Source organism: Rhinoraja longicauda, chromosome 33, assembly GCF_053455715.1.
Source record: "Rhinoraja longicauda isolate Sanriku21f chromosome 33, sRhiLon1.1, whole genome shotgun sequence".
Lineage (NCBI taxonomy): Eukaryota > Metazoa > Chordata > Chondrichthyes > Rajiformes > Arhynchobatidae > Rhinoraja > Rhinoraja longicauda.
The window spans coordinates 10,442,215-10,468,035 of NC_135985.1; positions in this window are offsets into that span (position 1 = coordinate 10,442,215).

The window sequence follows — 25,821 nt, forward strand, 5'->3', positions numbered from 1 at the left end:
ATAAGTAACAAATCAATATGTAAGAAAGAACTGCGGATGCTGGTTTAAATCGAAGGTAGACACAAAATGCTGAAGAAACTCAGCGGGACAGGCAGCATCTCTGGAGAGAAGGAATGGGTGACGTTTCGGGTCAAGACCCTTCTTCAGACTGCTGTAACAAATCAAGCTGAGAGCTCTAGTGTGGCAAGCACCACGGTACAGAAAGGATCCCAGCAGAATCAGCTGCACCTCTGGCCAAGCTGCTCCTGCCAAAAGGTGTAAAGGGAATGTGCCATAATGAAAGAAAATTAAGCTTTATAGAGTTGATGGGTGTCGTGTAATCACAACCCAATATGTAACATATTGAATGTAACATATTGAATGTAACATGCAGAAATGGCAAACTCAGTTTGTTAGTATGGTGCCCTAAGCTTCAACTACTTCATCCATGATGTGGTAAGAAATTAGAATGCTCTCTGGTGATGGCATGATGATCAATTCTATTTGTACTTCATTTCGTAATGAAACAGTTCCTGCCAGCTTGCAGCAAGGCCAGCATGGTGTGATAAAATGGCGGCGCTGCCATAGCAGCTGCGGCTTACCTGCGGTCCATTTGTCTTTGTGTTTTTGTTGTTTTTTTGTCTTAATTGTAGTTGTGATGTGGTGTTTTTGTGTTTGTGTACTATGTGTGTATGTGGGGGGGAGGGGGGGAACTGTAAAATTGTAAATAGGTGTCCCTTCCGAACGGAGACCCGACCTTTGTTTTCTGGGTGTTGTCTCCGTTCCTGCTGCGGCCTACCATCGGCCCAACTCCTGGAGCTGGCGGCCTCCAGGGCTCTGGTTCGCTGAGCCCGCGGACCGGACTTACCATCAGCGGAGCCGGCCATCCTCGGAGGCTGCGGGAGCGGCTGCGACTCGCCTTAGGCTCGGGCTGCGTGGATGCCGACATCGGGAGCTCCGGCAACGGCAGCGTGTTCGCCCGCCCCGGGTCGCGGGGCTTGGGTCGCGGACATTTCACCGTCCGGCGTGGCCTAAGATATGTCGCGGGATATTTCTCTGCTGGGCGGGGGCTTCAATGTCGGGAGCCACGACCGCCCCGACGTGCAGCAACAGCGGCAGTAGCAGCGTGTTCGCCCGCCCCGGATCGGACTTATCATCGGCGGAGCCGGCCGTCTTCGGAGGCTGCGGGAGCGGCTGGGACTCGCCTTAGGCTTGGGCCGCTGCGGACCGTCCGGCGTGGCCTGCAACCACAACAGCCTGACCGCAGGAGAGGACAGCAGGAGAAGGGAAAGACATTGTGGCCTTCCATCACAGTGAGGAGAGGACTGGAGGAGACTCACTGTGATGGATGTTTCTTTGATGGATGTTTCTTTTTTTGTGTGTTTTTGGGGTTGTGTAATTTTAATGCCTATTTAATGCTTTTATTGTTGGACTGTGGGTGACTGAATTTCGTCCAATATTGGATGACAAATAAAGCTATCTTGAATCTTGAATAAGTGGCAAGTAACATTTCCATCACACGAGTGAAATGGTTGAAAAAAGTGGCGATAAACATTTCATTGACTGACCTGGTTACAGTGCATAAGGTTCATTGTTCTATCTTGAAAAGTGGAGAAATGTTGATACCCAAACATACATAGACAATAGGTGCAGGAGTAGGCCATTCGGTCCTTCGAGCCAGCACCGCCATTCAATGTGATCATGGCTGATCATCCACAATCGGTACCCCGTTCCTGCCTTCTCCCCATATCCCTTGATTCCGCTAGCTCAAAGAGCTCCATCTAACTCTCTTTTGAATGCATCCAGTGAATCGGCCTCCACTGCCTTCTGAGCCAGAGAATTCCACAAATTCACAACTCTCTGGGTGAAAAAGATTTTCCTCATCTCAGTTCTAAATGGCCTACTCCACATTCTTAAACTGTGGCCCCTGGTTCTGGACTCCCCCAACATCGGGAACATGTTTCCTGCGTCTAGCGTGTCCAATCCCTTAATAATTTTATATGTTTCTATAAGTTCCCCTCTCAACCTAAATTCCAGTGAATACAAGCCCAGTCGCTCCATTCTTTCATCATATGACAGTCCCGCCATCCCGGGAATTAACCTAGTAAACCTACGCTGCACACCCTCAATAGCGAGAATGTCCCTCAAATTAGGAGACCAAAACTGCACACAATTCTCCAGGTGTGGTCTCACCAGGGCCCTGTACAACTGCAGAAGGACCTCTTTGCTCCTATACTCAACAACTCTCGTTATGAAGGCCAACATGCCATTAGCTTTCTTCACTGCCTGCTGTAGCTGCATGCTTACTTTCAGTGACTGATGTACAAGGACACCCAGGTCTTATTGTACTTCCCCTTTTCATATCATATCATATCATATCATATCATATATATACAGCCGGAAACAGGCCTTTTCGGCCCTCCAAGTCCGTGCCGCCCAGCGATCCCCGTACATTAACACTATCCTACACCCACTAGGGACAATTTTTACATTTACCCAGCCAATTAACCTACATACCTGTACGTCTTTGGAGTGTGGGAGGAAACCGAAGATCTCAGAGAAAACCCACGCAGGTCACGGGGAAAACGTACAAACTCCTTACAGTGCAGCACCCGTAGTCAGGATCGAACCTGAGTCTCCGGCGCTGCATTCGCTGTAAAGCAGCAACTCTACCGCTGCGCTACCGTGCCGCCTTCATAACCTGATACCATTCAGATAATAATCTTCACAGTTCACACTGCCACCCAGCTTTGTGTCATCTGAAAATTCGCTAATGTTAGTTTTAATTCCTTCATCTAAACCATTAATGTATATTGTAAATAGCTGCGGTCCCAGCACTGAGCCTTACGGCACCCCACTAGTCACTGCCTGCCATTCTGAAAGGGACCCGTTAATCCCTACTCTTTGTTTCCTGTCTGCCAACCAATTTTCTATCCATGTCAATACCCTACCCCCAATACCATGTGCTCTAATTTTGCCCACTAATCTCCTGTGTGGGACCTTATCAAAGGCTTTCTAAAAGTCCAGGTACACTACATCCACTGGCTCTCCCTTGTCCATTTTACTTGTGACATCCACAGGAACTGATCCAGAATCTATAGAACATTAGAAAATGATCACCAATGCTTCCACGATTTCTAGAGCCACCTCCTTGAGTACCCTGGGATGCAGACCATCAGGTCCTAGGGATTTATCAGCCTTCAGTCCCATCAGTCTACCCAAAATCATTTCCTGACTAACGTGAATTTCCTTCAGTTCCTCCGTCACCCAAGGTCCTCTGCTCCCTAGTACATCTGGGAGATTGTTTGTATCTTCCTTAGTGAAGACAGAACCAAAGTACTTGTTCAACTCATCTGCCATTTCCTTGTTCCCCATAAATTCTGGGATGTCTTCAAGGGACCCACATTCCTCTTCACATACCTAAAAAAGCTTTTACTATCCTCTTTATATTCTTGGCTAACTTACATTCGTACTTCATCTTTTCTCTCCGTATTGCCTTTTTAGTTACCTTCTGGTGGTCTTTTAAAGTTTCCCAATCCCCTGGCTTCCCGCTCATCTTTGCTATGTTATGCGTCTTCTCTTTTATTTTTATACTGTCCTTGACTTTCCTTTTTATTGGGATCCAGTACCAACCTGATTTTCCCAGTCTACCTGCATGTTGAAATCTTCCGTAACCACCGTAGCATTACCTTTGTTACATGCCAATTTAAACTCCTGATGCAACTTGCACCCTATATCCAGGCTATTGTTTGGGGGCCTGTAGATAACTCCCATTAGGGTCTTTTTACCCATACAATTTCTCAGTTTTATCCACAATGACTCTACATCTTCGGATTCTATGTCACCCCTCACAAGGGACTGAATTTCATTCCTTACCAACAGAGCTACCCCAACCCCCTCTGCCCACCTGTCTGTCTTCGATAGGACGTATATCCCTGAATATTCAGTTCCCAGCTCTGATTCTCTTGCAGCCATGTCTCTGTAATTCCCACAACATCATACTTACCAATTTCTAACTGAGCCTCAAGCTCATCCACTTTATTTCTTATACTTCGCGCATTCATATATAACACTTTTAATTCGGTATTCACCTCCCCTCTCACACCAGTTCCTATTTCACCGGACCTTACTCTCTTTTCCCTTCTTGAACTTTCTGTCCCATTAATTTGGGTGTCTTTCGTACCTTTTCCTGTACTCTCTTCCCCTTTAACTCCATCCTTATACTCCCAATTTGTCAACACCCTCCCCCGCCCTCCCCCCCCCCCACACTATTTAGTTTAAACCCACCCGTGTTGCACTAGCAAACCATATCATTTTTACTGCATATTTTGTTTCGATAAAAGAGAAGCCAAATATCTAAAGAATGCTGAAAAATTCCATGTAATCTAGTTCACCAGTATCTATTATCTCAGTCTCAAGAGTCCACTCCCAAAAAAGATTAGTGCATACATTGTTGAAGTGAAATCAAAATCATTATGGTTTGAAATGGAGGAAAGAAATAGATTAGGAAATACTGCCTGTTGCCACACTGAGCAATCAATTTGCCAGAGCTTGAGATTCATAGAAGACTCCAAAAATTCACTGACATTATATGATATGAACTTGAATTGATTCATTACAGTTAGCAGGACAAGTGAAAGATTGCCATGGCTATCATACACAAGGTAGATAACCCTGTGACAATGGGTTCCAGGCATTATATGGATATAGAGTCAATAGGTGCAAGAGGCCACACAGATTTAGGGGCAGCAGGAAACATAGTCCTTGAAGGATAAGGACTGTTGATATAGAGGGCCTGTAAGTTAAAGGCAGTGCAAGTCTCTGCACATCAACATTTAGGAAGGACGGGTAACATCATTACAGTGGCGAGAAATGTTCTTGATTTGACAGGTGACGATGTAGAAGTGGAATCAATGTGGGTCAAGCCAAGAAGTATCGCAGGGCAGGAGTTATTTGTAAGGCCACAAAATCATTGAAAGATTGATCGTGGTTTAAATCATGAAATTAGAGGAGAGTTAACATCGTAATACCGTAATCATGGGGACTTCAACATACATATAGAGTGAACAAATCAGATTTGCTGTTCGAAGGAGTTTGGTGAATTCATAGAATGTATATGGGATGTATGAGAAAAGGCTATGTTGGAGCTCAATTATACAATTAGAAACTGCTGACACAAGGAACTGCAGATGCTGGAATGACATAGAAATGGCTAATTGATGATCTTGTTGCAAAGGGGCCTTTGTGGGAGAGTGACCACAATTTGACTGAATTTGGTGTTTTTAATTGTGATGTGTTTCATGATGAAATCAGGGTCTTAAATATAAACAAACTATGAAGTCCTTAGAGAGTTGGCTGTGGTTGATTGGGAGAACACATTGAAAGGTATCACTGTGAACAGGCAATAGGTATCATTTAAATAAATTGTGAAAAGTTGCAAAAAACAAATATTTGTTTAAGGCACTAATATCCAAATGAAAAACAGATTCATTCATGATGGACCAAATTAAAAATAGTATTAAATCATAGGAAGAGGTACGTAACAAAGACAGAAAATGCTAGATTTACTCAGCAGGTCATGGATCATATGTGGGAAAGGAAATAATGTTTCAGATCAAAGATCTTCTTTAGAACTGGAAAGGAGGCAAGAAGCTTGTTAAGCTGCAGAGAGGGTGAGGAAGGGGATGTCTGTGATAGAGTAGACCCAGGGTGACAACGGGGTTAAGTTGTAAACAAGGTTATCTGGTCATTGTGTGAATGGGAGCAGTTAAAGAGTCAGAACATGGACATAGGGATGTTCTATCTAGGTCTATCAAAGACCTGGACAAAAGAACAAGAAGAATAAAATGCAGAGCAGGACATCTCCTTTTGGTCAGGCTGTGCATATCTCCACTCCGAGAAAAAAATCATATCAGTTGAGCCAATTTCACTGACAGACAAATTATATATGCCAGAGAAACAGGGAACTGGTTTACAAACAAGATACAATGAGCTGGAACTCAGTGGGTCAGGCCGCATCTCTGGAGATATGGATAGGTAACAGTTCGGATTAGGATCCTTCTTCAGACTGGTTGTGGGGGGGGGGGCAGAAAGCTGAAAGAGAGGAAGGGCAGGACAATGCCAGATAACTGATAGTTAATTACAGGTGAGGTGGGGTTTTGATAGGCGAATGGTTGGACAAAGTCAGAGAAGCAAAGCCAAAAGGACGCCTGAAGCTGTAAAATTCAGTATATCTAAGTATTTCTTTGGGAAGATGGGAAGGAACTAAAAAGGGTAAGAGGGTGAGTGAAGGGGCCGGGAACGGAGGTAGCAAGGGACTGCGGAAACAGATGGGAGGAAAGGGACACAGTGGGAGGGCAAATAGAAGGTGTGAGGGATATGGGGTGCCTCTAGAAGGGGGACTCGTGGAGAAGAACTGGGTAAAATCAAGTGTTTGTTCATATGCATATAGTGGTGTTCAAAGTGTGTGCATGTTTCCTTCCATCTTTTATAAGCATGCAGAGTCTGGGCTTGCAAGATCTGTGCAGCAAAGTATAGTCAACAGTTGTTTGGAACCTTCTTGGTATCCATATCTCAGATGGTATGCAACAGCCATCCCATGTTAAAAGAAACAATGGATGTGCAAATTCTACTTCTCAGATTCAAGATTCAAGATCTTGAATCTGAGAAGTAGAATTTGCACATCCATTGATTCCAAGATAGTTAATTAACTATCAGAACCACAAATTCTACTTCTCAGATGTAGAGTTAAAGCAAGTCATCATCAATTATGAGGGAATGCCTGAAGGAGAAGAATAATGTTGTTGGCGTCTGGAGCATTGTGCAGCTTAAATACGACTGTATGACTTAAATACCCTTGTATTCTTGTCCTTTTGGTGTGTAGACTTCAAGGACTCTATTATCCCATCTATATTCTATGCCCATCCACAACTAATGATCTGTGGCTGTGCACTGTTTCCTTTAGAAAACTAACTTATTCCTTTTAATGACTTTACATTTGTCTATATTGAAATCCTAATGTAATTTTAAGCAATCATTTAATCCCTTGACATTACTTTGGAATTAATGTTTTTGTGGACACTCCATGGAGTGTAGCCTATCTATCTGCATCTGCAGCTGCAGCTGCAACTCCACTATTGACTGGTTGGTTGCTTGTTCGCAGTTAAAGATTGCAAGTATTGTCAATTGTCTGAACTCAAATTGTCCTGACCCTGTGTACAAGCTTATTGCACACGGAACCACACATTCCTGGAAACATTTAGATACAATTGCATCATGTAGCAGTAATCCAAACCAACAATAGAACTTTCCTTATAAATGGACAAATTGTGCTGTGGTTTTCCTATGGCAGCTTTTTCTGTGGAGACAGAGAGCCTCTCGAAACTCGTAGAATGGAACATTGTAGCACTGGCAGAAAGCCATTTGTCACCTATTACTGTTCTTAAAAGTGGTATTGACCAATATTACACATTATATTCTAATCATTTGCTTCCAGAGGATTCCCACTCTTAATTGATGCATGTTATTGATCATTATTGTTATTTTGTTATGCTAATTTTATGAGCCTCTATCCCTGATACTACACCATTACCTTGCGCTATTTGACGTATTATTGAGTGCTAAAGACCAGGCTGAAACCATTTGCAACTGGATGTTTCAGTCAGATGTGGTGAGTAGATAATCCATCCTGAGATCCCCGGCATCACAAACATCAATTTGAGTGTTCCCCGACTGGGCGTAGAGGAACTGTGATTTAGAACGGAGATGAGGAAAAACTTTTTCACTCAGAGAATTCTCTGCCTCAGGTAGTGGAGGCCAATTCTCTGGATGCTTTCAAGAGAGAGTTAGATAGAGCTCTTAATGATAGCGGAGTCAGGGGGTATGGGGAGAGGGCAGGAATGGGGTACAGATTGTGGATGATGAGCCATGATCACATTGAATGGTGGTGCTGGCTCCATGGGCCGAATGGCCTACTCCTGCACCTATTGTCTATTGTCTATTGATTGTGGCACAAATTGGGGGTGTGATGGGACATTCTCCAGTTGTTTGCATGGTGCAGCTCTGAGAAGCTCAATACCATCCAGGGCAATGTAGCCAAGTTCACCAGCGTCCCACCGCCCATTCTAAATATCAATCCCCTCCACCACTTGCAATACTTGTAATCTACACCATTTACAGGCACAGTGCAGCTGCCGTAAAAGCACCTCCAAATCCTGCAACCTCCACCATGAAGGAAAAAGACAGCAGGTACCTGTATCCAAGGTGAGCAGCAACACCTGCAGGTTGCTTCCAACATGGAAATAAATAGTAGTTGGGTCTAAATTCTGAAATACCATACCCGACAGTTCCGTGAGAGTACCTTCTCCAGAGGGACTGCAAAGGTTGAAGAAGGTGGTTCACCACAATCATCTCACGATCAATTAGGGATGGGGGCAAATAATTGTTGGCCTTGCCAGTTATGCCTGGATCCTGAAAAATGAACACTATTCCCTTTCTTGTCTGGAGCACAACTGTTATGTGGGAAGGCCAGAATGACAACCTGGGTTGTGTTGGAATGACAATCCAACTCACTTCTCAGCATTACCCATGTACAAGTATGCTGTTTTAACCAGATGCTGATAATCTTTGAAATTTACATATGTTGGAGTTCATTAAACAGCCCACTTTCTGTTAAGATTGATATCGAAGAACAAAAAGCCAATATTAGTGTGCTTGTTGAAAATGTAAGGAATGTTGGCTGGTGTTATTAATTGTTGAGTATCACATTTGCTGGAAATCATCCGTTTTTAATGTGCTTGAATACTACACATTAAGAGGATAAGAATACAAGGGTATTTATGTCATGATACAGTGTTGCGGAATATAATTTTTCCACATTATATTCCATCTGCATATTCCTTGCCCATTTACTAAACTTATCTATATCTGGGTCTGTCTAAATCCTCTCCCTTCCCTACTTCCCCAAACCACATTTGCTGTCCTCCAGTAAAATGGCACCTCTTGTGCGGCTAGCTATGATTTAAAAACCTTTGTCAGGACTCCAACAATCTCCTGTCTTGGCTTCCATAACAGCCTGGGGTACATCTCATCATGCCCCGTGGAGTGAACCACCCTTATGCCCACTACGATATCCAATATCTCATCTATTTTTAATGTTAAAATGCTCTGGAATATCCCAGAATATGGTGCTGAAACCTTTACGTTTGTGATATATATTAACAAAGTAGATGTGAATTTAGGATGTTTAATTAGTAAATTTGCAGTTGACACAGAAAATGATCATCTGAGACTGCAAAATGATATAGGTCAGATAGAAAATTCAGCAAGGCTTTGGTGATTGGAATTTAATCCAAATAAATGCAAGGACGTGCATTTCATAGGGCAAACGAGTAGAAAATACACAGTAAATGGTGTAGCTCTGGAAGAGTTGATGAACAGAGATTCCAAATCATACCAATCAATAAATCCCTGAAAGTGGTAACTAGAAAATGTTACCTGAGGAGGTGGGAGAAGCAGTTATTCTCTCATTTATGAGGCTTCTTGAAAGCATTGGAAATGCTGTGGCAAGGTAGGCAATGGGCCTAATGCAGTTAAATAGGTTTAGTACAGATGCTTTCAATGTTTGCAATGGACATGGTGGGTTGAATGGCTTGTTTCTGTGCTGCACTCATATGTGTCTATGATTGTAAAGTTCAATTGTTCTCAATAACCATTACATTTGGATTCCTGTAAAGCATGATCTGTTTCATTTCTGTCCTTCAAGGAGAGAAATTTGCTAACCTACTTGTTACTTCAGAATCACCAATGCTGACTCCTCTAGTTAGCTCACACTTTCATTGGTCAATATCTGGTATTTCTAACAGTCAGCATTTTAAATGTTTCATCTTGCATCTGGTCTGGAGAGTATGTGCTGAAGTAATGAAAAATTGTCAAGTATTTTTCTTATTAGCATTTTACTTGAGGTTCCCTTCCATTGACCAAGCAAAAGGCTCCAATGGGTCATGTAAAAGAATTTATCATCCTAACCCTAACCTTAACCCAAAGACCAAATGATCTATATTGCTACTGTTAGCGGTGTTTCACTGATATGAATGTTGACAGTTGAGTTCACATGCAATATAGTTTTCTGGTTGTCGACAGGCAGGAATGTAAGACATGTTTGCAGGGCAGACTTGTGTACATTGAGGTAATTGTATAGTTGACCTGGATAGCACTGGTTACCAATACACCGTGGATGTAACTGAGAGGTGTTATTTCCCTTGTGATGAAGGTCATAAAGCCATAAATCCTGCAGACTACCTACAGTAAAAAGCTGTGGTATGAAGGCCTCATCTGCTGCTCCTCTCAATGTGCCTCTTAGAAAAAAGCTGTGGAACAGTGTGGCATTGAACATGAAGTTAAAGTCACTTTCCTCTCAATTAGTTGGTGGCAATTAAACTCTGCAGTGATTCAACAATATTTAACTCTGACTTAATTTCTGCTATCCTACTGCAGAACTCCACGATTGAGGTATTTTAATCTCTCAGCTAATATCCAATTTAAGCAGCTTTTTTTCTGTTTCCATAAGCTGCTTCCACAAGCTTCCATAATTAATACAAAAATATTTCGCATTTTTTCTTATATGCCCTGTTGCAATTTACTTGGATTTTCTAGTAGTCAGAGCATTCTCTCTCAGTAATACTGCAAACCCTGAAATGAGCATATCAATCTAACCTTCAAACTAAAATAAGAACACTGCAGATGCTGGAAATCCAAAATGAAAACATATAATGATGGAAGCAGGCAAGTAGAAAGTTAACATTGCAGGTCTGCAGCCCTACATCAGAGCTGGAAACGAAAGAAATCAAGTCAGTTTTAGATAGCAGAGAGGTGGGGGGGATGGGTGGAACAAAGGGAATGTCTTGATGAAGCTGGATGATCTAATGAGACAGATAAGGGGGAGCTAAACATCAAATCAGAGGCCCAATACAAGCTTGAGGAACATCTCAACTGTCTCCGCACATTGCAGCCTTCAGGACTCAATATCAAGTTCTCCAACTTTAGGTAACCCACTCTATCTGAATGTATCAGAACTGGCCATTTTTTCCTGCCATCATCTTGGGCCAGTTTTCTTTTTTTTAATTTAGTCTGCCTTAACAGACTTGCTCCCACAACATTTCCAGTTGGAATACGTTACACAGATCAAGGAGTTCAATCTTGATCTTAGCTGCTCCTTAACTGGCACATTAGTAAATCCAGTCTCACTCCACCAGAGATATTAGTTTTAATTCACCCATCCTATTTCCCTTTCGTCTGTTATTGGACTCTATTTTGTTTATTTTCTACTTCCCAGTTTTGATGAAGGGTCTGAGACCTAACCATTGAAAATGGCCAAGTCTAGTTAAGTTCTCAATTGGGGATCTTGGCCTGGGAGAGGATGTGGAGTTGATTTTCTTATCCTTCCTTGTGGACTTTGATTTTCATTGCGTTTTTTAAGGCTCTCCATTTATCTGATGCACCAATACAAAGAGGAGCTCAGACATCCATGATCCACAATCTATGAATAAGACTGCCACCAATATGTTTTCCTTTTCACTCTGCAGTGTTAGGGCGTGAAGGCCTAACTTTCAGTTCCATTTTCTGCATGCGTGTGACACCCAGCTCTCCTGAACTACAACTCTCTTGATTCCTCAAATATCCCTGGATGTCTATCTGATATCCAACATTGAAGAAATTTTCAACAACTATGTGTTAGGAATATCAAAATCATTGCCTTTTGTTCCCCAGTAACTCTAGTCCATTCCCAGCCATTTCATTACCCTCTTGCTAACTATGAGGTTGAATCAGATAGCAGCTCAGTGTTACATTTGACCCCACTGTCAAAATGTATTGCCATCTTACAGTGAATTATGTTATTGTCATGTCCCCCATGGCCACAGATTTCTTGGATTTTGGTTTGTTTCCAATAAAAAATAATCTGTTCTCTGATTTCACATTCCAAGGCACTTCTGCTCAAGTTTACTGACAAGAACTTACATCTCACATTTATTTTATTTCTTTGGAATGTTAACTATTAGGTTGAGGTACATTTACTGACCTTTATCTCTGAGAAATGTATTATTTCCAATTCTTTGGGGATGTCTGTTATGTAGCACAAAACTAGGAATTCGAACATGGCAGATGGCAGTGCGGAGACTGATAGGATGAGGTAATAACATTGTTTTTAAAATTAGCTGAAACTGCTTATATCTTCAAAAGTTTGGCAAATGAATGTTAAATTTAATTTTTATTCACAGCAAGACTCAAAGAAACTTAAAAATCTGAAATGTGCAGGAAAGCTTCAATGCCCTCAGCAAACAGAAAAAAACATCAGAACCATGTTAAACGTGTTGATTGGAACAGAGGAAACTCTCATCACTGCCTCCAACTGAACTTTCTGAACTTGTAAATGTGAAAACGCAGCAAAATCAATTCCACTCTCACCACAAGGTGCCAATAAAAGAACAACACAGGGTGCATGGAAATAATTTCTCTAGGAGTGTAGAAAGCTCTTTAGTAATTTTGGAGATATTTGAAATTCCTTTCTAGTTAGCTATTGTCCATTATTGATGAAAACTTGCCAAAAGTAGATGCTTCTTTACAAACTATTTGATCTATAATCTGGGGACAATAATGGACATGAACTTGTTGGTCTGCAATAAAAATGTTTATGTTTTCGAAATAGATTTGAAAGGTCAAAGCCCTTTAGGTCTTATAGAATTGGTTAAATTCTTTAAAACAAAATGAATTGCAGATGGGAAATTAGGTCATGAAGCAGAGGCAAGCAACAGATATAGCTAAGAAACAAAGGAAAACAAATTACTGTTATTTTTCTGCCCATATCAGATTCTGCTTTGCCTCAAATCGGGGACCCATAGAATGAGCAGTGATTTAGCACCTTTTCAAAACCAACACATAATATTGTAGGGATTTTGCAGGTAATACAGCACTGATGAACCTTTGTTTGCAGAGCAAAGGTATGAGGAGAAGGCACGAATGGGGTACTGATTGTGAATGATCAGCCATGATCACATTGAATGGCGGTGCTGGCTCGAAGGGCCGAATGGCCTACTCCTGCACCTATTGCCTATTGAACCACGTCTGTGTTTTCCCAATTTTAGGATAATTGGAGAATTGTGAAGAAAATAAGTTATATATCAAGGCTGGATTTGTATTCCTAGTTGTATATGTGTATCTGTTATTGTTACCAACTATTTCAATCATTTCACCAAATAAAAGCAGATGTTCCATATCGATTAACCCCAGCAGTTTTTATTATTCTGCTATCCTACAGACATGTGAGGGGTTGGAAAATACAAAGTAACAATTTGACCATAAATCCAAGGTGATTTTTTATCATATGCTTATGTATGGTGAGGAGCATCACAGGCACATAAACTCAGACCCAGAAAAACATAAATTACACATAAATTCTGTAAGATTGTAAAAGAAAAATATCAATGCAAAACACAATTAGAAAAACAAGTCTTCAAGTAAATTAATTTCTTCACAATTGCAAGATTCTTCAAAATCAGAAATGCACAGGCATAGTTCTTTAGTATCTTCAAAGAAAGATACATCAGAACTGTATTACCTGCATCCACCTATCACTTGCCAGACTTTGCCCCGCTTTCACCAAAACATCACCCATTCCTTCTCTCCAGAGATGCTGCCTGTCCCGCTGAGTTTCTCCAGCATTTTGTGTCTATCTTCGGTTTAAACCAGCATCTGCAGTTCTTTCTTACACATGCTCGCCAACCTGATCAGTTACTTCAGCAATTTGTGTCTTTTTATGTCTCTTTCTTCAGTTCATTATGTCTGTATCATTCATCTGATTGTTTGTGTGAACACATTTCCATGTATAAATTTGAACTGGAAACTGCAGGATGAAACCAAAAATTCCTCAACAGTAAATGTACAGCGATCAAACTCAAACTTTACCTGAAGTGCTGTGAAGTTAGAAAACCACCGATTTCTTTGACACAGTGTCGTGTAGGAGTCAGGGAAGAGGTTCAAAGTTCATTCACTTTCTCTTAAATAATGAATTTCATACTGAGCTAGTCATTCCAAAAACTGCTGCGGAAAGCAATAGCACGTCCTCAATGCAGGGAAGTTTAATTAAGTGAAGTTAATGTCCATTTTGTACACTCTCACATTCATTCCGTGATGGTAGGCACAGACCAATTATGATGAAAGTTCATCTGACCATGCATGTTAGTGGAATTCCCTTAAATTTAACTCATCTATACTTTCTCCTTCTTCCAAAATACAGGATTTTTTTTCTGCATCTCCTGAAAAGACACAAAGTGCTGCGGCCAAGGACTCATTAGGAAAACCTGAAGTAATGGATCAATTTGAATTCTATCCAGCAGTCAAAACCTTTCTATGGCAATACCAAAATTCTGAAGGTACATTGGTATCTCAAAATTGGATGATATTGGGCAGACAGGCCGATTTTTCTGACTACTGGATATTATTCCAATTATTCCAATATATCCACACTTCTAAATCATTTATTTTTGTAGTACAATGACATTTTCAGTGAATACACTAACTTTAAAGTACACCGAGGCCCTGCGGAGTTAAAGGAAGCATGGAAACTGGGACTCTGATGCTTTAAGGCACGGGTGTCAAACTCATTTTAGGTCACGGGCCGGAATGGGCAAAATGTGACTTCATGCGGGCTGGTTCAGTTGTGCACGCACCGTGCTCCCACAGCTTTTGTTGCCTTCATTTTTTCAACCTTCTCTTATGTCTCTACTATAACCACAAAGTGTTACACTGTACAAATTTTGTTTCGTATGAAGAAGATTGCTTAGCAAGCATTACTTTTACGATTGGTATTAACTTACAGTCGTAGGCTACAAGAAAGTTGTGATGAGAGAGATAAAAATGATGCTATTTTGGCTGATTGTTTCTGGAGCAACACTCTTTCCATTAATAAACCATTTGAAATCGAACATTAGGTGACACAAATGTAGACCTAACGAAACAAATTGTAAATGTCGGCTATACAACTGCACCTAATTTTTATTAGCCTGCTTCCAGCAATCAAACTCAGACTATGAACACAGTTAGCCTCTAATTTTTATTGAAATGGTCGCATTTACAATAATAGAATAGTCAGAAAATGAATGAATCAATAGACAATAGACAGTAGGTGCAGGAGTAGGCCATTCAGCCCTTCGAGCCAGCACCGCCATTCAATGTGATCATGGCTGATCATTCTCAATCAGTACCCCGTTCCTGCTTTCTCCCCATACCCCCTGACTCCGCTATCCTTAAGAGCTCTATCTAGCTCTCACTCTCTAAATCACTCATTTTTCACTTGCTGCTTCCAGACACCTGACATCTCTTGGCTTTAACCAGCCAGTCGACCTCAGGGACCAAGTTTCTGGGCAGTTGTGATTTTCATATTGTCATTTAGATGTCTGTGTGTCAGCTGTGAGCGCAGTTTGGATTTGTTCATTATGGAAAACGCGTGCTCACAGAGATATGTTGTCCCGAACAGGCAAAGTCTGTTATCTTGGGGTACACCGGTCCCAGGTATTGATAGAATGAGTCCAGGCCCACAGTCTCAAATTTATATTTCAAAGCCGAGTTACACTCAACTTCAATTAGTTCCGTTTGGAGTTCAGCCGTGATATTTTGTCCTTGTGCCTGACCATGTTGTCATTATTCCCATGAGCGACATGCACAGACTGCAAAGAGGGGAAATGAGCTGGGTTGCTCCGGGATACTTACATCTCCCACAGGTTTAATTTAATTTGAAAGGCACAAAAACTGTTGTCGTAATCCGTAACAAGTTTGTTGTGGCCTTGTGTGTGAACATTAAGCACATTTATGTGCTCTATCATATACACCAAAAATGCAAGATCGTGAAGTCAGTCTGGGTCATCCAACTCTGCCGCTGGTTTCCCTTTCTTGTTCATGAAAAGTCCAATTTCCGCACGTAATTGAAAAAAAACGTTTGAGCACAACCCCTCTACTCAACCAGCGGACTTCAGTGTGGTAGGGTAAGCCGTGTCCAATATTACTTTCGGACAAAAGAGTGTCAAATTGCCGATGGTTGAGTCCCTTGGATCTAATAAAATTAACGTATTGATTACTACATCCATGACATTGTCCATTTTCAGGCTCCTGCTACATAACGCCACTTGGTGCATAATACAATGAAAATTTCAGAATTCCTGCTCTGGATTCTATGTCTGAACTTTCTCGCTGAGTTTCACAACAACACCTGTCTTTTTCCCGACCATGGACCATCTGTTGCCACGGTGACAGCGTGACTCCAGTCAACCCCCAGTATGTCCAAGGCCTCAACGAGGCTGGAAAAAACTTTGTTCGCCGTTGTGGTGTTTGTCATGGGCACCATCTCCAAACTCCTCGGTGACAGGCAAAGATGCATCAACACCACGAATAAATATTCCTAATTGAGCTACATCAGACACGTCGGTGCTCTCATCAATTGCAATAGAGAAGGCAATAAATGACTTTAATTTCCTGCGAGGTACCCGATTCTCCCAGCCACAGTATTTCTTGACAAGCTGACATTACCAAAAGCCTGTCTCTTCTCAGGGCACACCAGCTCAGCCCGGCGCCGACAGCATGCATGCTTTGATGAATTCCCCCTCTGAGTACGGGTTCGACGCAGCAGCTATTTTGTTGGCAATAATATAGCTGGCATTGACAGCTCCTTCATGAATCTCTCGAATTTTGGTGAACACTGATTGCTGTTTTTTCAGAGCTGCTTCAAGCTCGTTTACCTTTTGCGTTCTGAGTCATCCTGCGCACTTGTCATATTTTTCTCCGTGTCACGTCTCATTGTGTCGTTTGATATTGTACTCTTTTGCCACAGCCACTTGTTGCGAGCATATCAGACACACAGGTTTGCCGTTGACCTCACAGAAGAAATAAAGATCTTTCCAATTTTCGTTGAATATCCGACCTTAGATGTCAAATTCTATTTTCTTGGAAAGCATTTGGAACCACAGCAGCAAACAGTACGTGGCCGCCAGCTGGGTGGGGTCACGTGGGGCGCGGGGCGGAGACATCACTTTGTCCCGTATTTGGGAGTGAAATAGTTGGCACCCCTATCGGTGGGAGAGAGAACGGCGAGGGAGGGAGCGGCGAGAGAGAGAGAGCGGCGAGAGAGAGGGGCGAGGGAGAGAGAGCAGCGAGAGCGTCGTGAATATACCTTTTTCCCCCCAAATCATCCCGTGGGCCGGATTGGACCGCTTCGCGGGCTGGATGCGGCCCGCGGGCCGGTAGTTTGACACCCGCTGCTTTAAGGTGATCATGAGAGCTGCGGCAGTGTGCAAAATAGAGCGCAGGAACCAGTGCTCCTGTGTGCTACACTGTGTGTGGGAACCGGGGCTCTAGTGTGTGAAAGGGATCACAGAAATCAGCAACTGCTGAACCAGATGCCGAACCAACTGGATTTGAAAAACAATCAGTTTGTGGATTATCAGTCTTCCTGAGAAATGTGTTCCCCACTCTTCTAGCTTTGACTGGTCATTAGAAATGAAGCAACTTCCTATAGGTTCTTGAAGAAATAAATTGTATTTAACCATCTGCTTTTCCAGGACATCACAAAGCGAAAATGAAGTACATTTATACTGCAGTTATCTTTGTTCTGCAGCAAAAATGGCAGGTATTGACATTGAAATAAACCATCAGGTGTTTCAGATGTTGGCTGAATGATGTTTTAGATCAATACCACTCTGTCAGAACTAAAGAAAATAGTGTCAAACCTGAAACGTTAACTTTTATTTCCCACAGAAACTGCCTGATCTAGATCTGAGTGATTTTTCCACTTGTTGGGATATCTAGGGTCAGGGTAACCATTTCAAAATTGGAGGTTGGGCCTTCAAGACTAAGTTACGAAGCAATTCCTTCATTCAGTTGGTAGTATATATTCAGAGTTCTTTACTTAGTAGGTTGTAGAAGTAATTGCTGAGTATCAAATCATCATTGTGTAGGAAAATAACTGCAGATGCTGGTACAAATCGAAGGTATCACAAAATGCTGGAGTGACTCAGCAGGTCAGGCAGCATCTCTGGAGAGAAGGAATGGGTGACGTTTCGGGTCGAGACCCTTCTTCAGACTGATGTCGGGGGGGCGGGACAAAGAAAGGATATAGGTGGAGACAGTGGGAGAACTGGGAAGGGGAGGGGAAGAGAGGGACAGAGGAGCTATCTAAAGTTGGAGAGGTCAATGTTCATGCCGCTGGGCTGTAAACTGCCCAAGCAAAATATGAGGTGCTGTTCCTCCAACTTGCTGTGAGCCTCACAATGACACTGGAGGAGGTCAGACTGGGAGTGGGAGTTGAAGTGCTCAGCCACCGGGAGATCAGGTTGGTTAAGGCAGACTGAGCGAAGGTGTTGAGCGAAACGATCGCCAAGCTTGCGTTTGGTCTCGCCAATGTAGAGAAATTGACATTTGGAACAGCGGATACAATAGATGAGGTTGGAAAGCCTGGAAAGACTGTTTGGGTCCTTGGATGGAGTCGAGGGGGGAGGTAAAGGGACAGGTGTTGCATCTCCTGCGGTTGCAGGGGAAAGTGCCTGGGGAGGGGGTGGTTTGGGTAGGAAGGGACGAGTGGACCAGAGAGTTACGGAGAGAACGGTCTCAGCAGAACGCAGAAAGGGGAGGAGATGGAAAGATGTGGCCAGTAGTGGGATCCCATTGGAGGTGACGGAAATGTTGGAGGATAATTTGTTGGATACGCTGGCTGATGGGGTGGAAGGTGAGGACAAGGGGGATTCTGTCCTTGTTACGATTGGGGGAGGGGGAGCAAGAGCGGAGCTGTGGGATATAGAGGAGGCCCAAGTGAGAGCCTCATCTATAATGGAAGAGGGGAAGCCCCGTCTCCTAAAGAATGAGGACATCTCTGATGCCCAAGTGTGAAACACCTCATCCTGGGCGCAGATGCGGCGTAGACGGAGGAATTGGGAGTAGGGGATAGACGTTTTGCAGGAGGCAGGGTGGGAAGAAGTGTAGTCCAGATAGCTGTGGGAGTCAGTGGGTTTGTAGTAGACGTCAGTCACTAGTCTGTCTCCTGTGCTGGAGATGGTGAGATCCAGAAACGGTAGGGAGATGTCGGAGATGGTCCAAGTGTATTTAAGAGCAGGATGGAAATTAGTTGTGAAATGTATGAAGTCAGTGAGTTCTGCATGTGAGGTCCTAGTGCATCAGTCAATGAAAGGAAGCATGCAGGTTCAGCAGGCAGTGAAGAAAGCCAATGGAATGTTGGCCTTCGTAACAAGAGGAGTTGAGTATAGGAGCAAAGAGGTCCTTCTACAGTTGTACCGGGCCCTGGTGAGACCGCACCTGGAGTACTGTGTGCAGTTTTGGTCTCCAAATTTGAGGAAGGATATTCTTGCTATGGAGGGCGTGCAGCGTAGGTTCACTAGATTAATTCCCGGAATGGCGGGACTGTCGTATGTTGAAAGGCTGGAGCGATTGGGCTTGTATACACTGGAATTTAGAAGGATGAGGGGGGATCTTATTGAAACATATAAGATAATTAGGGGATTGGACACATTAGAGGCAGATAACATGTTCCCAATGTTGGGGGAGTCCAGAACAAGGGGCCACAGTTTGAGAATAAGGGGTAGGCCATTTAGAACGGAGATGAGGAAGAACTTTTTCAGTCAGAGGGTGGTGAAGATGTGGAATTCTCTGCCTCAGAAGGCAGTGGAGGCCAGTTCGTTGGATGCTTTCAAGAGAGAGCTGGATAGAGCTCTTAAGGATAGCGGAGTGAGGGGGTATGGGGAGAAGGCAGGAACGGGGTACTGATTGATAGTGATCAGCCATGATCGCATTGAATGGCGGTGCTGGCTCGAAGGGCTGAATGGCCTACTCCTGCACCTATTGTCTATTGTCTATTGTCTATTGCATGGGTACAAGAGGTAGCACTAATACAGTCGTCAATGTAGTGGAGGTACAGTTCAAATTATCATTGATAGTTCTTTGGATAATGAAGGAATCAAGGGAAATGTGGATATTGCAGGAAAGGCCATTGAAGTAAAAGTTCAACCATGATCTTATTCAATGGCAAAGCAGCACAAAAGATCAAATGGCCGATTCTTATGATAAAATTCAGCAGTTCGGAATATTTTATACTTCAATATCATTACCTAAATACCATATAAGAGAATTATTGTCAGAACATGCTAAATTTGTTTTTCTAAATTCTCCAATGGATTAAATAAGCAGGGCGTCACCCAATGTGGGTAACATTTTCCAGTATGTGCTCATATTGGCCTGGTATTTATGGTTTCAACATAATAAATCACAAGGTTTATATATTAATGTTTTCTGCAAATAGTGTTTGCAGTTTGTGTGCAAATTTTGTGTATTTCCCCATCAACTCTGTAGACTTGCGTCCATAGACTTTAAATGCAAATTATTTTAAACCTCAAATTAATTAACCTTTGAATTAAACCTCAAATTCAGTTCTATGAAATGATGCTCACTTTGGAAGAGTGCAGCTGAAATAAATGGGAGAAGTATGAGATGGTTGGAATCTCTTGACATGCTGGCAAGTTTCCCTGAAATAAGATCTCAATTCCCTTCTGGCATCATACATTCTTATTTAATCAGATAATGTAGAGTCCATTTTACAAAATACAATGCCTCAGATTGGTAAGCACATTACTTGAGTTGAGGCATGAGCTGAGCCAAAGCACTTCACGAGAAGAGACTTACAGAGAAGGATGTGGATGCTCATATACAATGTTACACCCAAACTTTAAACTTTTTATGGACTGGATATCCTGAAGGACCATGGAACAATTTAACTGTAAAATTTATATTATCCGCTCGCCGGCAATCCCAGTATTTCACCATTTTGCTCATCATGTAACATTTGCTGTACTCCTGGTCTCTTTAAACTCACTTCCAATATATCTTAGTACATTTTGTTTCAGAAAATACAACTAGGCAATAGTGCCATAGGCAGCACATGTTTATTGCAACAAAGGGTTAGGGGCAGGGTTTAATTCCAAACAACAGAGAGGAAATGAAAGGAAGAGAGAAAAAGCAGAGACAAATACAAAAAGTTTGAAAAAAAACAGTAACAGTAAGTGCTGAGACAGTTCACTACCCATTGAAAGGAATGCTTCTATTGTTGCTTTGTACCAGAAAAACATTGCAAGCACATAAATGTTCACAGTATAATCGTCCTTATATTATTAAATGCTAACCCTATTCATTGGCAATAGCTTTAATGTGCTGTTATGGCTCAGATGCAGCAATTTTTGAACTCACAGGGAAGTGGAAAACAAATTTCAGTTTTAAACAAAATTAATTATTCCAATAATTTGTGGTGATTTCTCATTCTCAGTATATTGATTCTGCATAGCCATCTTCATGGGGAATGATGGGTGGTTGTTAGACAGGGAGTGGTGGAATTACCATTTGTAACCATTCATGCACTTAACTTATTATTCTAGCAAATTCTGGAGCAATATCTCTGCTTAGATTTAATAAGGATCAGGAGCTTAGAGATAAAATTGAAAAACAGAATTATTATTTTGTACATTGGAAAGACAAAATCTTGGGTTACATACTTTTTTCGTATGTTGGGAAACACTAATGGTAAGACATGACAGTAATAACATTTTAAAAAATAATCAAAAATATCCACCATATCAAATTTGTAATTTTCACTCAATGATGGACTGGTTGTGGCTAAATTACCTTTAGATCATTGACCGGGTGAACAATTTTAATGGAAATAAATTGATGCAATCTGACTTTTCAGCTGTTTCATATCCTTTTTCTGTTTCTGATTCCGGATACTTCCATAACATTTCATTTCTTAGCATATAATTTACTATTCACGAGGACTTTCTTCCAATTTTCCAATTCCATGGATGTTAGCTTGATATTAACCCATTTGTCACTGGTATGGATAGTTCTCTAAATAAACTTCTTTGTAGGTTTTGAGATGCACTATTATGTTTATTTGGTTTAAAATATTAAGATATTAATATGGAGGTAATGTTTGTGCATAATTAAACAAAAATATATTAATGAATAGTTAAAGCAATATAGGATCCATGCCACTCACATTGGACAAAGAAATGTTTCCATGTGCCTTTCAGCACACATGGCGACAAACTTACAACATGTAAGAGGAAAGATAAATATTGTTAAGCAAAACTAATGAGCCTCAGATAAAATAATAAAAAAATAATAATAATACCCAAAAGCAATGAGTTTTAATTACTTGGACCAGTTAATTAGTTGAAAATGTGTTGATTTTTTTTCCTAGAATGCTATAGGACCAAAAATGTCAAAAATTGTGGAATACATCTCTTCTAATTCTGAAAGCATTACAGGTATATTGTTTTGTACTGTATATATGACTTATATATGTCAAAGTTTATCAAGTGAAATTTTTATGTTATGCTGACAATGTTTGTTTAGTCAAAGGTCAAATATGATTGGTGACCAGTCATATTTGACTTCTTTCCGTGTGGTACCGTCCTACGTTGCTAGCGATGTAATCTGGTCCTCCGCCATGTTGATACGGGTCTCCGCCATTGTGAGTCTTTCGGAGGAAGCCCCTTTAGCTTCTTTAATCTCTCTGTTGGAGGAAACTACTTTGTGTAACTGTGTGGAAGTAATTTCTCAGCCCTCGTATGGCTGACAAAATCAGACTCCAGTCATGGCTAGTCCCTTCTTGAGTAAGCATTTCTTTAGGTGCCACTGGGTCCTCCTCGTGTCCCTCCTGTAGCATTTCAGCATCTGTCTTTTTCTGGTCTTTAGCTCAGCTTTTCGTTCGATTTTTCGACATTATAATGAATATAAATATCTTAAGAAATGTTTAGGTCATAAATACTTTAGTCTACACGTCGGAATATAAAAAATATTTTGAATTTGCCGGAGCCTTGGCCCACAGGACTGCTCAGTTGAACCAAAAAGCCTTTTAAAAAACTTTTATATTTTCCGCCTGATGGGAAAGAGAAGAGGGAATGATCAGGGTGTAAATGGTCCTTGATTATGTTGCCTGCTTTTCCGAGGCAGTGTTAATTGTAGATGGAGGAGGCCGATTTGTGTGATCGACAAGAGACATTGGAGACATGCCAAACTTCCTAACTCTTCTGAGGAAGTAAAAGTGTTGGTATGCTTTCTTGGCCATGGCTTCAATGTGGTTGGAATAGAACAGATTGGTGATGATATTTACACCAAGGAACCTGAACCACTCGACCCTCTCCACTACGACATCATTGATGCTGACTGGGGCATATACACCACATTTCATGAAGTCAATAACTAGTCAATGGTCAAGATCCTTAACAACATTGATACACAGAGGAATCTTGGGGTCCAAAACAATAGATCCCTGAAAGTGGCAACACAAGTAGAGAGAGTGGTAAAGAATGTGTCTGGTATGCTTGCTTTCATCAGTCAGGGCATTGAACATAAGAGTCAGGAAGTCATGTTGAAGCTTTATTAAACATTGGTTCAGCCACATTTGGAGTATTGTGTGCAGTGCTGTTTGCTGGAATGTAGAAAGGATATGGAGGCTTTGGAGAGGGAAATATTTACCAACCATGCTGCCTGGATTAGAGGGAATTGGCTATAAAGAATGGTAAGACAAACTTGGATTGTTTTTTCTGGAGAATCAGAGGCTAAGTGGAGACCAGACAGGTTTCCAAAATTATGAGAGGCATGGATAAGGGAGACAGTCAGAACCTTTTCCCCAGAGTGAAACGGTCAAATACAATACAATATACAATACAATATATCTTTATTGTCATTGTACAGGGGTACAACGAGATTGGGAATGCGCCTCCCATACGATGCAATAATTTAATTAGCTAGTCAGTATTAATTTAAACAACCCAATGAAACAAATTGTAACAGTTTTAAAACAGAATAAAGTGCAAGTAGATCTGTGCCGGATTACTGTGCGATGTGACCATCCGGCTCAACAGGACCGGTTCATAGCAGCTATGGCCCTGGGGATGAAGCTGTTCCTGAGTCTGGATGTGCGGGTGTAGAAGGCCTTGTATCGTCTGCCCGATGGTAGAAGTTCGAACAGACTGTTGCAGAGGTGTGAAGAGTCTTTGTGGATGCTGGTGGCTTTTCTGAGGCATCGTGTGTTGTAGATGCACTCCAAGGCTGGTAGCTGTGTTCCGATGGTCCTCTGAGCTCTATAGACTACCCGCTGAAGAGCTTTCCTCTCTGCCTCCGTGCAGCTGAGGTACCGCACAGGGATGCCATGTGTTAGGATGCTCTCTATGGTGCAGCGGTAGAATGTCGTCAGCAGCTGTTGGGGTAGACCAGACTTCTTCAGTGTTCTTAGGTAGAACAGTCGTTGCAGGGCATAACTTCAGAAGGGAAAAATTTAAAGGAGATGCGTGGGGCAAGGTCTTTTTTACACAGAGTGCTGGGTGCCTGTAACGTTCTGCCTTGGGTTGTCATGGAAATAAATATGATAGTGGCATTTAAGAGGCTTGTCGATGGGCACATGGGTATGCAGTAAATCGAGGGATTTGGAGCACTGGCCGGCAGAGGTTTAATTTGACATCATGTTCAAAATAAACATTGTGGGCTGAAGGGCCTGTTCCGTTGCTCTGCTGTACTCTATTGTATGTTCATCTCTTTATTGTGAACCCTTGCCCTCAAAAACCTAGATTCTGCTGCCAGTGGAAATAACCTTCCTTCATATTTTAATAAAATCTCCTGTCATTTTTCTAAACTCTTGTGAATACAGATACAATCAAATCAATGTCTCCTCATGTGGCAATCTGCCTTCCCGAGAATCAGTCCTGTGAATGTGCAGTGAACTCCCTTTATGGCAAGGACATTCTTTCCCAGGTAAGGAGACCAAATCTGTACATAATGAGTGCTCCAATTGCAGTCTCACCAAGGCCCAATTCAATTGCAGTAAAACATCTTTACCCCTATAATTAAACATGCTCTCATAATTAACACCTTAATCTGACCTCTTAATCACTTGCGCCACCTGTACCTTGACCTTCAGCAACTTGTGTACAAGCGCACATTTAAACAGTCTCCAATCTCCCACCATTTAACAAATATTCAATTTTTACATGCTATTCACAAAATTTCTCACGCATTTATCCAGTTAATTCCCAATTTATCCGACAAATCATCCAAAGATGTACAATACTATCCAGAAATACATTCAAATCTTATTTTGGTATTTGTGATACTTAGATTCAGCAAAATAATCTGAAAACTTTTAAAATGCAAAGCAGCTAGTCTGGGACATGATGGCCATGAAACAATACCAGGTTGTTGTAAAAACACATTTAATTCTGTATTCACTGTTCTAGGTGTGGAATCCTATATGTCGGTGAGACCAAGCAAAGACTCGGCGATCGTTTATTGAACACCTTCACTCAGTCCACCTGAGCCTACACGATTTCCCGGTTGCTAAACACTTTAACACCCTCCTCCCATTTTCATAGTGACCTTTCTGTCCTAGGCCTCCTCCAATGTCAGAGTAAGGCCAAATGCAAAATGAATGAACATCACCTCATATTTCACTTGGGCAACTTACAACCCAGCAGAATAATGATTTATCCAACTTCAAATAACCCTTGTTTTCCCTCACTCTATGTTCCTCCCCCACCCTAGTTCTCTGATTAGTTTCATTGTCCTGCTGATTCATTTTACTGTTTTTATGTCACATTGTCACCTTCCCCTCAGCCAACACTGAACCATTGTACATTTCCTCGATCGTCTGGTTTGATCTGTCCTTTTCACACCTTACATACTCTTTGTACCCTTCCATATCTCTAGTTTTCCACTCCCATGTCTCCGTCTGAACAAGGGTCT